The sequence below is a fragment of the Oncorhynchus nerka genome, linkage group LG24, assembly GCF_034236695.1.
Source record: "Oncorhynchus nerka isolate Pitt River linkage group LG24, Oner_Uvic_2.0, whole genome shotgun sequence".
Taxonomy (NCBI): domain Eukaryota; kingdom Metazoa; phylum Chordata; class Actinopteri; order Salmoniformes; family Salmonidae; genus Oncorhynchus; species Oncorhynchus nerka.
Window position 1 is genome coordinate 89,118,293 of NC_088419.1, and position 12,144 is coordinate 89,130,436.

Genomic DNA, 12,144 nt, shown 5'->3' on the forward strand with positions numbered 1-12,144 from the left:
TTAACAGTAGACAGTAGTAGGTTGATAGTGTTGGTATAGTAGTAGAGTTAACAGTAGTAGGTTGATAGTGGTGGTATAGTAGTAGAGTTAACAGTAGTAGGTTGATAGTGTTGGTATACTAGTAGAGTTAACAGTAGTAGGTTGATAGTGTTGGTATAGTAGTAGAGTTAACAGTAGACAGTAGTAGGTTGATAGTGGTGGTATAGTAGTAGAGTTAACAGTAGACAGTAGTAGGTTGATAGTGTTGGTATAGTAGTAGAGTTAACAGTAGACAGTAGTAGGTTGATAGTGTTGGTATAGTAGTAGAGTTAACAGTAGACAGTAGTAGGTTGATAGTGTTGGTATAGTAGTAGAGTTAACAGTAGACAGTAGTAGGTTGATAGTGGTGGTATAGTAGTAGAGTTAACAGTAGTAGGTTGATAGTGTTGGTATAGTAGTAGAGTTAACAGTAGACAGTAGTAGGTTGATAGTGTTGGTATAGTAGTAGAGTTAACAGTAGACAGTAGTAGGTTGATAGTGTTGGTATAGTAGTAGAGTTAACAGTAGACAGTAGTAGGTTGATAGTGGTGGTATAGTAGTAGAGTTAACAGTAGACAGTAGTAGGTTGATAGTGTTGGTATAGTAGTAGAGTTAACAGTAGACAGTAGTAGGTTGATAGTGTTGGTATAGTAGTAGAGTTAAGAGTAGACAGTAGTAGGTTGATAGTGGTGGTATAGTAGTAGAGTTAACAGTAGACAGTAGTAGGTTGATAGTGTTGGTATAGTAGTAGAGTTAACAGTAGACAGTAGTAGGTTGATAGTGGTGGTATAGTAGTAGAGTTAAGTAGTAGTTAACAGTAGTAGGTTGATAGTGTTGGTATAGTAGTAGAGTTAACAGTAGACAGTAGTAGGTTGATAGTGGTGGTATAGTAGTAGAGTTAACAGTAGACAGTAGTAGGTTGATAGTGTTGGTATAGTAGTAGAGTTAACAGTAGTAGGTTGATAGTGTTGGTATAGTAGTAGAGTTAACAGTAGACAGTAGTAGGTTGATAGTGGTGGTATAGTAGTAGAGTTAACAGTAGACAGTAGTAGGTTGATAGTGTTGGTATAGTAGTAGAGTTAACAGTAGTAGGTTGATAGTGGTGGTATAGTAGTAGAGTTAACAGTAGACAGTAGTAGGTTGATAGTGGTGGTATAGTAGTAGAGTTAACAGTAGACAGTAGTAGGTTGATAGTGTTGGTATAGTAGTAGAGTTAACAGTAGTAGGTTGATAGTGTTGGTATAGTAGTAGAGTTAACAGTAGACAGTAGTAGGTTGATAGTGGTGGTATAGTAGTAGAGTTAACAGTAGACAGTAGTAGGTTGATAGTGTTGGTATAGTAGTAGAGTTAACAGTAGTAGGTTGATAGTGGTGGTATAGTAGTAGAGTTAACAGTAGACAGTAGTAGGTTGATAGTGGTGGTATAGTAGTAGAGTTAACAGTAGACAGTAGTAGGTTGATAGTGGTGGTATAGTAGTAGAGTTAACAGTAGACAGTAGTAGGTTGATAGTGGTGGTATAGTAGTAGAGTTAACAGTAGACAGTAGTAGGTTGATAGTGTTGGTATAGTAGTAGAGTTAACAGTAGACAGTAGTAGGTTGATAGTGGTGGTATAGTAGTAGAGTTAACAGTAGACAGTAGTAGGTTGATAGTGGTGGTATAGTAGTAGAGTTAACAGTAGTAGGTTGATAGTGTTGGTATAGTAGTAGAGTTAACAGTAGACAGTAGTAGGTTGATAGTGTTGGTATAGTAGTAGAGTTAACAGTAGACAGTAGTAGGTTGATAGTGTTGGTATAGTAGTAGAGTTAACAGTAGACAGTAGTAGGTTGATAGTGTTGGTATAGTAGTAGAGTTAACAGTAGTAGGTTGATAGTGTTGGTATAGTAGTAGAGTTAACAGTAGACAGTAGTAGGTTGATAGTGTTGGTATAGTAGTAGAGTTAACAGTAGACAGTAGTAGGTTGATAGTGTTGGTATAGTAGTAGAGTTAACAGTAGACAGTAGTAGGTTGATAGTGTTGGTATAGTAGTAGAGTTAACAGTAGACAGTAGTAGTAGGTTGGTATAGTGTTGGTATAGTAGTAGAGTTAAGTAGTAGACAGTAGTAGGTTGATAGTGTTGGTATAGTAGTAGAGTTAACAGTAGACAGTAGTAGGTTGATAGTGGTGGTATAGTAGTAGAGTTAACAGTAGACAGTAGTAGGTTGATAGTGTTGGTATAGTAGTAGAGTTAACAGTAGACAGTAGTAGGTTGATAGTGTTGGTATAGTAGTAGAGTTAACAGTAGACAGTAGTAGGTTGATAGTGTTGGTATACTAGTAGAGTTAACAGTAGTAGGTTGATAGTGTTGGTATAGTAGTAGAGTTAACAGTAGACAGTAGAGTTAACAGTAGGTTGATAGTGTTGGTATAGTAGTAGAGTTAACAGTAGACAGTAGTAGGTTGATAGTGTTGGTATAGTAGTAGAGTTAACAGTAGACAGTAGTAGGTTGATAGTGTTGGTATAGTAGTAGAGTTAACAGTAGACAGTAGTAGGTTGATAGTGTTGGTATAGTAGTAGAGTTAACAGTAGACAGTAGTAGGTTGATAGTGGTGGTATAGTAGTAGAGTTAACAGTAGACAGTAGTAGGTTGATAGTGGTGGTATAGTAGTAGAGTTAACAGTAGTAGGTTGATAGTGTTGGTATAGTAGTAGAGTTAACAGTAGACAGTAGTAGGTTGATAGTGTTGGTATAGTAGTAGAGTTAACAGTAGACAGTAGTAGGTTGATAGTGTTGGTATAGTAGTAGAGTTAACAGTAGACAGTAGTAGGTTGATAGTAGGTGTTGGTATAGTAGTAGAGTTAACAGTAGACAGTAGTAGGTTGATAGTGTTGGTATAGTAGTAGAGTTAACAGTAGACAGTAGTAGGTTGATAGTGTTGGTATAGTAGTAGAGTTAACAGTAGTAGGTTGATAGTGTTGGTATAGTAGTAGAGTTAACAGTAGACAGTAGTAGGTTGATAGTGTTGGTATAGTAGTAGAGTTAACAGTAGACAGTAGTAGGTTGATAGTGGTGGTATAGTAGTAGAGTTAACAGTAGACAGTAGTAGGTTGATAGTGTTGGTATAGTAGTAGAGTTAACAGTAGACAGTAGTAGGTTGATAGTGTTGGTATAGTAGTAGAGTTAACAGTAGACAGTAGTAGGTTGATAGTGGTGGTATAGTAGTAGAGTTAACAGTAGACAGTAGTAGGTTGATAGTGTTGGTATAGTAGTAGAGTTAACAGTAGACAGTAGTAGGTTGATAGTGTTGGTATAGTAGTAGAGTTAACAGTAGACAGTAGTAGGTTGATAGTGGTGGTATAGTAGTAGAGTTAACAGTAGACAGTAGTAGGTTGATAGTGGTGGTATAGTAGTAGAGTTAACAGTAGACAGTAGTAGGTTGATAGTGTTGGTATAGTAGTAGAGTTAACAGTAGACAGTAGTAGGTTGATAGTGTTGGTATAGTAGTAGAGTTAACAGTAGTAGGTTAGTAGGTTGATAGTGGTGGTATAGTAGTAGAGAGGTGTTTAAGTAGTAGACAGTAGTAGGTTGATAGTGTTGGTATAGTAGTAGAGTTAACAGTAGACAGTAGTAGGTTGATAGTGGTGGTATAGTAGTAGAGTTAACAGTAGAGAGTTAACAGTAGTAGGTTGATAGTGTTGGTATAGTAGTAGAGTTAACAGTAGTAGGTTGATAGTGGTGGTATAGTAGTAGAGTTAACAGTAGACAGTAGTAGGTTGATAGTGTTGGTATAGTAGTAGAGTTAACAGTAGACAGTAGTAGGTTGATAGTGTTGGTATAGTAGTAGAGTTAACAGTAGACAGTAGTAGGTTGATAGTAGACAGTAGTAGGTTGATAGTGGTGGTATAGTAGTAGAGTTAACAGTAGTAGGTTGATAGTGTTGGTATAGTAGTAGAGTTAACAGTAGACAGTAGTAGGTTGATAGTGTTGGTATAGTAGTAGAGTTAACAGTAGACAGTAGTAGGTTGATAGTGTTGGTATAGTAGTAGAGTTAACAGTAGACAGTAGTAGGTTGATAGTGTTGGTATAGTAGTAGAGTTAACAGTAGACAGTAGTAGGTTGATAGTGGTGGTATAGTAGTAGAGTTAACAGTAGACAGTAGTAGGTTGATAGTGGTGGTATAGTAGTAGAGTTAACAGTAGACAGTAGTAGGTTGATAGTGTTGGTATAGTAGTAGAGTTAACAGTAGTAGGTTGATAGTGTTGGTATAGTAGTAGAGTTAACAGTAGACAGTAGTAGGTTGATAGTGGTGGTATAGTAGTAGAGTTAACAGTAGACAGTAGTAGGTTGATAGTGTTGGTATAGTAGTAGAGTTAACAGTAGTAGGTTGATAGTGGTGGTATAGTAGTAGAGTTAACAGTAGACAGTAGTAGGTTGATAGTGGTGGTATAGTAGTAGAGTTAACAGTAGACAGTAGTAGGTTGATAGTGGTGGTATAGTAGTAGAGTTAACAGTAGACAGTAGTAGGTTGATAGTGGTGGTATAGTAGTAGAGTTAACAGTAGACAGTAGTAGGTTGATAGTGTTGGTATAGTAGTAGAGTTAACAGTAGACAGTAGTAGGTTGATAGTGGTGGTATAGTAGTGGTGGTAGAGTTAACAGTAGACAGTAGTAGGTTGATAGTGGTGGTATAGTAGTAGAGTTAACAGTAGTAGGTTGATAGTGTTGGTATAGTAGTAGAGTTAACAGTAGACAGTAGTAGGTTGATAGTGTTGGTATAGTAGTAGAGTTAACAGTAGACAGTAGTAGGTTGATAGTGTTGGTATAGTAGTAGAGTTAACAGTAGACAGTAGTAGGTTGATAGTGTTGGTATAGTAGTAGAGTTAACAGTAGTAGGTTGATAGTGTTGGTATAGTAGTAGAGTTAACAGTAGACAGTAGTAGGTTGATAGTGTTGGTATACTAGTAGAGTTAACAGTAGTAGGTTGATAGTGTTGGTATAGTAGTAGAGTTAACAGTAGACAGTAGTAGGTTGATAGTGTTGGTATAGTAGTAGAGTTAACAGTAGACAGTAGTAGGTTGATAGTGTTGGTATAGTAGTAGAGTTAACAGTAGACAGTAGTAGGTTGATAGTGTTGGTATAGTAGTAGAGTTAACAGTAGAAGGTTGATAGTGGTGGTATAGTAGTAGAGTTAACAGTAGACAGTAGTAGGTTGATAGTGTTGGTATAGTAGTAGAGTTAACAGTAGTAGGTTGATAGTGTTGGTATAGTAGTAGAGTTAACAGTAGACAGTAGTAGGTTGATAGTGTTGGTATACTAGTAGAGTTAACAGTAGTAGGTTGATAGTGTTGGTATAGTAGTAGAGTTAACAGTAGACAGTAGTAGGTTGATAGTGTTGGTATAGTAGTAGAGTTAACAGTAGTAGGTTGATAGTGGTGGTATAGTAGTAGAGTTAACAGTAGACAGTAGTAGGTTGATAGTGTTGGTATAGTAGTAGAGTTAACAGTAGACAGTAGTAGGTTGATAGTGTTGGTATAGTAGTAGAGTTAACAGTAGACAGTAGTAGGTTGATAGTGTTGGTATAGTAGTAGAGTTAACAGTAGACAGTAGTAGGTTGATAGTGTTGGTATAGTAGTAGAGTTAACAGTAGACAGTAGTAGGTTGATAGTGGTGGTATAGTAGTAGAGTTAACAGTAGACAGTAGTAGGTTGATAGTGGTGGTATAGTAGTAGAGTTAACAGTAGACAGTAGTAGGTTGATAGTGTTGGTATAGTAGTAGAGTTAACAGTAGACAGTAGTAGGTTGATAGTGGTGGTATAGTAGTAGAGTTAACAGTAGACAGTAGTAGGTTGATAGTGTTGGTATAGTAGTAGAGTTAACAGTAGACAGTAGTAGGTTGATAGTGTTGGTATAGTAGTAGAGTTAACAGTAGACAGTAGTAGGTTGATAGTGTTGGTATAGTAGTAGAGTTAACAGTAGACAGTAGTAGGTTGATAGTGTTGGTATAGTAGTAGAGTTAACAGTAGACAGTAGTAGGTTGATAGTGGTGGTATAGTAGTAGAGTTAACAGTAGTAGGTTGATAGTGTTGGTATACTAGTAGAGTTAACAGTAGTAGGTTGATAGTGTTGGTATAGTAGTAGAGTTAACAGTAGACAGTAGTAGGTTGATAGTGTTGGTATAGTAGTAGAGTTAACAGTAGTAGGTTGATAGTGTTGGTATAGTAGTAGAGTTAACAGTAGACAGTAGTAGGTTGATAGTGTTGGTATAGTAGTAGAGTTAACAGTAGACAGTAGTAGGTTGATAGTGTTGGTATAGTAGTAGAGTTAACAGTAGACAGTAGTAGGTTGATAGTGTTGGTATAGTAGTAGAGTTAACAGTAGACAGTAGTAGGTTGATAGTGTTGGTATAGTAGTAGAGTTAACAGTAGTAGGTTGATAGTGGTGGTATAGTAGTAGAGTTAACAGTAGACAGTAGTAGGTTGATAGTGTTGGTATAGTAGTAGAGTTAACAGTAGACAGTAGTAGGTTGATAGTGTTGAAAGTTATAGTAGTAGAGTTAAGTAGTAGAGTTAGTAGTAGGTTGATAGTGTTGGTATAGTAGTAGAGTTAACAGTAGTAGGTTGATAGTGTTGGTATAGTAGTAGAGTTAACAGTAGTAGGTTGATAGTGTTGGTATAGTAGTAGAGTTAACAGTAGACAGTAGTAGGTTGATAGTGGTGGTATAGTAGTAGAGTTAACAGTAGTAGGTTGATAGTGTTGGTATAGTAGTAGAGTTAACAGTAGACAGTAGTAGGTTGATAGTGGTGGTATAGTAGTAGAGTTAACAGTAGACAGTAGTAGGTTGATAGTGGTGGTATAGTAGTAGAGTTAACAGTAGACAGTAGTAGGTTGATAGTGGTGGTATAGTAGTAGAGTTAACAGTAGACAGTAGTAGGTTGATAGTGGTGGTATAGTAGTAGAGTTAACAGTAGACAGTAGTAGGTTGATAGTGTTGGTATAGTAGTAGAGTTAACAGTAGTAGGTTGATAGTGTTGGTATAGTAGTAGAGTTAACAGTAGACAGTAGTAGGTTGATAGTGGTGGTATAGTAGTAGAGTTAACAGTAGACAGTAGTAGGTTGATAGTGTTGGTATAGTAGTAGAGTTAACAGTAGTAGGTTGATAGTGGTGGTATAGTAGTAGAGTTAACAGTAGACAGTAGTAGGTTGATAGTGGTGGTATAGTAGTAGAGTTAACAGTAGACAGTAGTAGGTTGATAGTGTTGGTATAGTAGTAGAGTTAACAGTAGTAGGTTGATAGTGTTGGTATAGTAGTAGAGTTAACAGTAGACAGTAGTAGGTTGATAGTGTTGGTATAGTAGTAGAGTTAACAGTAGTAGGTTGATAGTGGTGGTATAGTAGTAGAGTTAACAGTAGACAGTAGTAGGTTGATAGTGGTGGTATAGTAGTAGAGTTAACAGTAGACAGTAGTAGGTTGATAGTGGTGGTATAGTAGTAGAGTTAACAGTAGTAGGTTGATAGTGTTGGTATAGTAGTAGAGTTAACAGTAGACAGTAGTAGGTTGATAGTGTTGGTATAGTAGTAGAGTTAACAGTAGACAGTAGTAGGTTGATAGTGTTGGTATAGTAGTAGAGTTAACAGTAGTAGGTTGATAGTGTTGGTATAGTAGTAGAGTTAACAGTAGACAGTAGTAGGTTGATAGTGTTGGTATACTAGTAGAGTTAACAGTAGTAGGTTGATAGTGTTGGTATAGTAGTAGAGTTAACAGTAGACAGTAGTAGGTTGATAGTGTTGGTATAGTAGTAGAGTTAACAGTAGACAGTAGTAGGTTGATAGTGTTGGTATAGTAGTAGAGTTAACAGTAGACAGTAGTAGGTTGATAGTGTTGGTATAGTAGTAGAGTTAACAGTAGACAGTAGTAGGTTGATAGTGTTGGTATAGTAGTAGAGTTAACAGTAGACAGTAGTAGGTTGATAGTGGTGGTATAGTAGTAGAGTTAACAGTAGACAGTAGTAGGTTGATAGTGGTGGTATAGTAGTAGAGTTAACAGTAGTAGGTTGATAGTGTTGGTATAGTAGTAGAGTTAACAGTAGACAGTAGTAGGTTGATAGTGTTGGTATACTAGTAGAGTTAACAGTAGACAGTAGTAGGTTGATAGTGTTGGTATAGTAGTAGAGTTAACAGTAGACAGTAGTAGGTTGATAGTGTTGGTATAGTAGTAGAGTTAACAGTAGACAGTAGTAGGTTGATAGTGGTGGTATAGTAGTAGAGTTAACAGTAGACAGTAGTAGGTTGATAGTGTTGGTATAGTAGTAGAGTTAACAGTAGTAGGTTGATAGTGTTGGTATAGTAGTAGAGTTAACAGTAGACAGTAGTAGGTTGATAGTGTTGGTATAGTAGTAGAGTTAACAGTAGACAGTAGTAGGTTGATAGTGGTGGTATAGTAGTAGAGTTAACAGTAGACAGTAGTAGGTTGATAGTGTTGGTATAGTAGTAGAGTTAACAGTAGACAGTAGTAGGTTGATAGTGTTGGTATAGTAGTAGAGTTAACAGTAGACAGTAGTAGGTTGATAGTGGTGGTATAGTAGTAGAGTTAACAGTAGACAGTAGTAGGTTGATAGTGTTGGTATAGTAGTAGAGTTAACAGTAGTAGGTTGATAGTGTTGGTATAGTAGTAGAGTTAACAGTAGACAGTAGTAGGTTGATAGTGTTGGTATAGTAGTAGAGTTAACAGTAGACAGTAGTAGGTTGATAGTGTTGGTATAGTAGTAGAGTTAACAGTAGACAGTAGTAGGTTGATAGTGGTGGTATAGTAGTAGAGTTAACAGTAGACAGTAGTAGGTTGATAGTGTTGGTATAGTAGTAGAGTTTAACAGTAGTAGGTTGATAGTGTTGGTATAGTAGTAGAGTTAACAGTAGACAGTAGTAGGTTGATAGTGTTGGTATAGTAGTAGAGTTAACAGTAGACAGTAGTAGGTTGATAGTGTTGGTATAGTAGTAGAGTTAACAGTAGAAGGTTGATAGTGGTGGTATAGTAGTAGAGTTAACAGTAGACAGTAGTAGGTTGATAGTGTTGGTATAGTAGTAGAGTTAACAGTAGTAGGTTGATAGTGTTGGTATAGTAGTAGAGTTAACAGTAGACAGTAGTAGGTTGATAGTGTTGGTATACTAGTAGAGTTAACAGTAGTAGGTTGATAGTGTTGGTATAGTAGTAGAGTTAACAGTAGACAGTAGTAGGTTGATAGTGTTGGTATAGTAGTAGAGTTAACAGTAGTAGGTTGATAGTGGTGGTATAGTAGTAGAGTTAACAGTAGACAGTAGTAGGTTGATAGTGTTGGTATAGTAGTAGAGTTAACAGTAGACAGTAGTAGGTTGATAGTGTTGGTATAGTAGTAGAGTTAACAGTAGACAGTAGTAGGTTGATAGTGGTGGTATAGTAGTAGAGTTAACAGTAGACAGTAGTAGGTTGATAGTGTTGGTATAGTAGTAGAGTTAACAGTAGACAGTAGTAGGTTGATAGTGTTGGTATAGTAGTAGAGTTAACAGTAGACAGTAGTAGGTTGATAGTGTTGGTATAGTAGTAGAGTTAACAGTAGTAGGTTGATAGTGGTGGTATAGTAGTAGAGTTAACAGTAGACAGTAGTAGGTTGATAGTGTTGGTATAGTAGTAGAGTTAACAGTAGACAGTAGTAGGTTGATAGTGTTGGTATAGTAGTAGAGTTAACAGTAGACAGTAGTAGGTTGATAGTGTTGGTATAGTAGTAGAGTTAACAGTAGTAGGTTGATAGTGTTGGTATAGTAGTAGAGTTAACAGTAGACAGTAGTAGGTTGATAGTGGTGGTATAGTAGTAGAGTTAACAGTAGACAGTAGTAGGTTGATAGTGGTGGTATAGTAGTAGAGTTAACAGTAGACAGTAGTAGGTTGATAGTGGTGGTATAGTAGTAGAGTTAACAGTAGACAGTAGTAGGTTGATAGTGGTGGTATAGTAGTAGAGTTAACAGTAGACAGTAGTAGGTTGATAGTGTTGGTATAGTAGTAGAGTTAACAGTAGTAGGTTGATAGTGTTGGTATAGTAGTAGAGTTAACAGTAGACAGTAGTAGGTTGATAGTGGTGGTATAGTAGTAGAGTTAACAGTAGACAGTAGTAGGTTGATAGTGTTGGTATAGTAGTAGAGTTAACAGTAGTAGGTTGATAGTGGTGGTATAGTAGTAGAGTTAACAGTAGACAGTAGTAGGTTGATAGTGGTGGTATAGTAGTAGAGTTAACAGTAGACAGTAGTAGGTTGATAGTGTTGGTATAGTAGTAGAGTTAACAGTAGTAGGTTGATAGTGTTGGTATAGTAGTAGAGTTAACAGTAGACAGTAGTAGGTTGATAGTGTTGGTATAGTAGTAGAGTTAACAGTAGTAGGTTGATAGTGGTGGTATAGTAGTAGAGTTAACAGTAGACAGTAGTAGGTTGATAGTGGTGGTATAGTAGTAGAGTTAACAGTAGACAGTAGTAGGTTGATAGTGGTGGTATAGTAGTAGAGTTAACAGTAGTAGGTTGATAGTGTTGGTATAGTAGTAGAGTTAACAGTAGACAGTAGTAGGTTGATAGTGTTGGTATAGTAGTAGAGTTAACAGTAGACAGTAGTAGGTTGATAGTGTTGGTATAGTAGTAGAGTTAACAGTAGTAGGTTGATAGTGTTGGTATAGTAGTAGAGTTAACAGTAGACAGTAGTAGGTTGATAGTGTTGGTATACTAGTAGAGTTAACAGTAGTAGGTTGATAGTGTTGGTATAGTAGTAGAGTTAACAGTAGACAGTAGTAGGTTGATAGTGTTGGTATAGTAGTAGAGTTAACAGTAGACAGTAGTAGGTTGATAGTGTTGGTATAGTAGTAGAGTTAACAGTAGACAGTAGTAGGTTGATAGTGTTGGTATAGTAGTAGAGTTAACAGTAGACAGTAGTAGGTTGATAGTGTTGGTATAGTAGTAGAGTTAACAGTAGACAGTAGTAGGTTGATAGTGGTGGTATAGTAGTAGAGTTAACAGTAGACAGTAGTAGGTTGATAGTGTTGGTATAGTAGTAGAGTTAACAGTAGTAGGTTGATAGTGTTGGTATAGTAGTAGAGTTAACAGTAGACAGTAGTAGGTTGATAGTGTTGGTATACTAGTAGAGTTAACAGTAGACAGTAGTAGGTTGATAGTGTTGGTATAGTAGTAGAGTTAACAGTAGACAGTAGTAGGTTGATAGTGTTGGTATAGTAGTAGAGTTAACAGTAGACAGTAGTAGGTTGATAGTGGTGGTATAGTAGTAGAGTTAACAGTAGACAGTAGTAGGTTGATAGTGTTGGTATAGTAGTAGAGTTAACAGTAGTAGGTTGATAGTGTTGGTATAGTAGTAGAGTTAACAGTAGACAGTAGTAGGTTGATAGTGTTGGTATAGTAGTAGAGTTAACAGTAGACAGTAGTAGGTTGATAGTGTTGGTATAGTAGTAGAGTTAACAGTAGACAGTAGTAGGTTGATAGTGGTGGTATAGTAGTAGAGTTAACAGTAGACAGTAGTAGGTTGATAGTGTTGGTATAGTAGTAGAGTTAACAGTAGTAGGTTGATAGTGTTCGTATAGTAGTAGAGTTAACAGTAGACAGTAGTAGGTTGATAGTGGTGGTATAGTAGTAGAGTTAACAGTAGACAGTAGTAGGTTGATAGTGGTGGTATAGTAGTAGAGTTAACAGTAGACAGTAGTAGGTTGATAGTGTTGGTATAGTAGTAGAGTTAACAGTAGACAGTAGTAGGTTGATAGTGTTGGTATAGTAGTAGAGTTAACAGTAGACAGTAGTAGGTTGATAGTGGTGGTATAGTAGTAGAGTTAACAGTAGACAGTAGTAGGTTGATAGTGTTGGTATAGTAGTAGAGTTAACAGTAGTAGGTTGATAGTGTTGGTATAGTAGTAGAGTTAACAGTAGACAGTAGTAGGTTGATAGTGTTGGTATAGTAGTAGAGTTAACAGTAGACAGTAGTAGGTTGATAGTGGTGGTATAGTAGTAGAGTTAACAGTAGACAGTAGTAGGTTGATAGTGTTGGTATAGTAGTAGAGTTAACAGTAGTAGGTTGATAGGTTGATAGTGTTGGTATAGTAGTAGAGTTAACAGTAGACAGTAGTAGGTTGATAG

The 12,144-nt window shown here is 36.6% G+C and overlaps 1 protein-coding gene across 1 annotated transcript in view; it reads right to left on the reverse strand.

The window, feature by feature from the left end:
• The window catches only part of babam1 (BRISC and BRCA1 A complex member 1), a 33,859-nt gene that overhangs the window by 17,715 nt on the left and 4,000 nt on the right, over positions 1 to 12,144 (reverse strand). The window lies entirely within an intron of this gene.